The sequence below is a fragment of the Sorex fumeus genome, unplaced genomic scaffold (assembly GCF_029834395.1).
Source record: "Sorex fumeus unplaced genomic scaffold, SorFum_2.1 ptg000106l, whole genome shotgun sequence".
NCBI lineage: Eukaryota > Metazoa > Chordata > Mammalia > Eulipotyphla > Soricidae > Sorex > Sorex fumeus.
In genome coordinates this window covers 2,273,857-2,277,697 of record NW_026606163.1, presented here as the reverse complement: position 1 = coordinate 2,277,697, position 3,841 = coordinate 2,273,857, and positions in this window count along the sequence as shown.

The following is a 3,841-nucleotide window of genomic DNA, read 5'->3' as shown; positions in this document are numbered from 1 at the left end:
GGAAGTACTTGCAATAGCGATTAGGCAGGAAAAAGATATTAAGGGCATTCAGGTAGGAAAGGAAGAAATCAAGCTCTCACTATTCGCAGATGATATGATACTCTACTTAGAGAACCCAATAACTTCCACCAAAAAACTCCTAGAAACAATAGACTCATATAGTAAAGTTGCAGGTTATAAAATCAATACCCAAAAGTCCATGGCTTTCCTATACGCAAACAGTGAGAGAGAAGAAAGCAACATAAAAAAACAATCCCGTTCACAATTGTGCCCCAGAAAATCAAGTACCTAGGAATCAGCTTAACTAAGGAAGTAAAGGACCTGTACAAAGAAAACTACAAAACGCTACTTCAGGAAATAAAAGAGGACATGAGGCAATGGAAAGATATCCCCTGCTCATGGGTCAGGAGACTTAACATTGTCAAAATGGCAATACTACCGAAAGCATTGTATAAATTCAATGCAATCCCTATAAGGATACCCATGACATTCTTCAAAGAAATGGAGCAAACACTCCTGAAATTTATATGGAACAATAAGCCCCCACGAATAGCTAAAGCAATTCTTGGGAAAAAGAAAATGGGAGGAATCAACCTCCCGAACTTCAAACTGTACTACAAAGCAGTAATAATTAAAACAGCATGGTACTGGAACAAAGGCAGAACTGCAGACCAATGGAACAGGGTTGAATACACTGACATCTCCCCTCAATCATATGCTCATCTAATCTTCGATAAAGGTGCAAGTAATGTGAAGTGGAGTAAGGAAAGCCTCTTTAATAAATTGTGTTGGCATCACTGGACGGCTACATGCAAAAAAATAGGCTCAGAACTCTGCCTAACACCATGTACAAAAGTAAGATCAAAATGGATGAAAGACCTCAACATCAGACCATAAATCATAAGGTACATTGAAGATAAAGTTGGCAAAACCCTCCATGACATTGAAGCTAATGGTATCTTCAAAGATGCCACGCCACTGGCCGAGCAAGTGAAAACAGAGATAGATAAATGGGACTATCTTAAACTAAGAAGCTTCTGCACCTCCAAAGAAACAGTGACCAAAATACAAAGACAGTCTACAGAATGGGAAAGGATATTCACCGAATTCACATCTGACAAGGGGTTGATATCCAGGATATACAAAATACTGGTTAAACTCCACAAGAAGAAAACATCCAACCCCATCCAAAAATGGGGCATTGAAATGAACAGAAACTTTCTCAAAGAAGAAATCCGAATGGCAAAAAAGCACATGAGAAAATGCTCTACATCATTAATCATCAGGGAGATGCAGATCAAAACCACAATGAGATACCATCTCACACCTCAGAGACTGGCCCACATTCAAAAGAACAAAAGCAACCGATGCTGGCGTGGATGTGGCGAGAAAGGGACACTCCTTCACTGTTGGTGGGAATGTCCACTGGTTCAGCCCTTCTGGAAAACAGTATGGACGATTCTCAAAAAATTAGAAATTGAGCTCCCATTTGACCCAGCAATACCACTCCTGGGAATATATCCCAGAGAGGCAAATATGTATAGTCGAAGTGACATCTGCAATTGTTTGTTCATTGCAACACTGTTTACAATAGCCAGAAACTGGAAGAAACCTGAATGCCCAAGAACAGATGACTGGTTAAAGAAACTTTGGTACATCTACACGATGGAGTACTATGTAGCTGTTAGAAAAGATGAAGTCATGAAATTTACATACAAGTGGTACAATATGGAAAGTATCATGCTAAGCGAAATGAGTCAGAAAGAGAGGGATAGACATAGAAAGATTGCATTCATCTGGGGGATATAAAGTAACAAAGTATGAGATTAATACCCAAGAATAGCTGAGATCAGCACCAGGAGGATTACTCCATAACTTAGAGGCCAGCCGGGTATCCTAGAGGAAAGGGCTATTCAGATAGAGAAGGGAGCACCAAATAAAGGATGTTTGGAGGATCCTCCCAGGAGGGGAGATGCATGTCGAAAGTAGACTATGGACTGAACATGTTTCCCACTCAATGCCTCTTTTGTAGACCACAACACCCAAAAGGAGAGAGAGAACACAGGGGATTGCCCTGCCACAGAGACAGGGGGGATGGGGGGATGGGGGTGGGAGGGATATTATCCATGGTGGTGGAAAATGGACACTGGTGGAGGGATGGGTATCTGATCATTGTATAATTGAAACCAAAGCACAAAAAATTGTAAATCTACAACTTTAAAATAAAATAAAATAAAATAAAGGGAAAAAAATTTGTAAGTCAAAAAAAAAATTAAATTTTTTCCTATTATTTTGTACTATATCTGATGATGACAAACTTGATTCTGATTTTTCTGCCCCTAAAATAAACCTGAAAATTGAGTTACATGGCATAATAATTTAAAGTTTAAATATTTATTTTTTTACTTGTTTTTTAATTTTTATTAGTGAAACACCATGAGGTACAGTTGTAGAAGTACAAATTTTTGTGCTTGGATTTCAGTTATACAATGATTGAGTACCCATCTCTCCATCAGTGCCCATTCTCCACCTCCAGTACTCCCAGTATCCCTCCCACCACCCCATCCCCCCATCCCATACCACCCCTGTGGCATTCCCTTTTGTTTTCTCTCTCCTTTGGGGTATTGTGGTTTGCAAAAGAGGCATCGAGTGGCAATCATTTTTGGTCTAGAGTCTACTTTCAGCATGCTTCTCCCATCCTGGGAGGATCCTCCCAACACCCATTATTTGGTGCTCCCTTCTCTATCTGAGCTGCCTTTTCCATTTTCCCCCAGCATGTGCGGCTGGCCTCCAAGTCATGGAGTGAACCTCCTGGTACTTATCTCGGCTATTCTTGGTTGTTAGTCTCTTATTTTTTTACTTTATATTCCCAGATAAACGCAATCTTTCTATGTCTGTCCCTCTCTTTTTGACTCATTTCGCTTAGCCTTGGAGTGTTTTTATTCGGGTCTCTTTTAGCTGGCACTCTTCTGGCTCCTTGGATCTGGATGTCTGCATTCTTTAACTTTGGGAACTGTTCAGCAAGATTTCTAAGAGTTTCATTGTATTGGTGGTGCTGTTTCTGTGCTGGTGATAGAGCCCAGGCCCATGTACATGAGGAGCAGATTCTTCATCGTTCAGCTGCTTCACCCCTCCCCCCACAACTCAGTTTAAATGTATTTTAAGAAATTCATCTATATAGTAATATTTAGAATTGAACAAGTAAAAATGTGAACAATTAAAGAGCTTTTTTAAAAATTTTATAGTACTTCAGTGCTATGGATCTTCTTGAATGAGTTCATATGATGAAATAAAATCTGAAAGATAGCAAATTCAAACCTGATGGATGTTTTTACAACAACACAAGAAAATAGTAAGCTTCCTTAATTTTTCTTTAATTTTTAAGAATACAAATAAATTTCTTGGCACTTAATGATTTTTTGAATTAAAGACCTGCTGTAAGTTATAATTTGATATATAGCTGGAAATAGAGTGACTTACTTTTCTTTAAAAAAATTTTAAATTGACAGGGCCAGAGAGACAGTACAGCAGAAAGGGAGCTTGCTTTGCAGGCTTCTGACATGGGTCCATCTATGGTCCCTTGAACCCTCAGAAGTGATCCCTGAGCACAGAGCCAGGAAGAAGCCATGAGCACAGCTAGCTGTGGGACCAAAACAAAACAAGACAAAACCAAAAAAATTGACTTGTGGTAAGTTAATTCTAATTTACAATTAGTATTACTGAAGTATCATTTACTTATAAGGTAAGGTAAAGGCCCTCCCGTTGACCATCGATTTGCTTGAGCGGGCCCAGTAACGTCCCCATTGGAGACTTTGTTGTTACTGTGTCTGGCATATCGAAT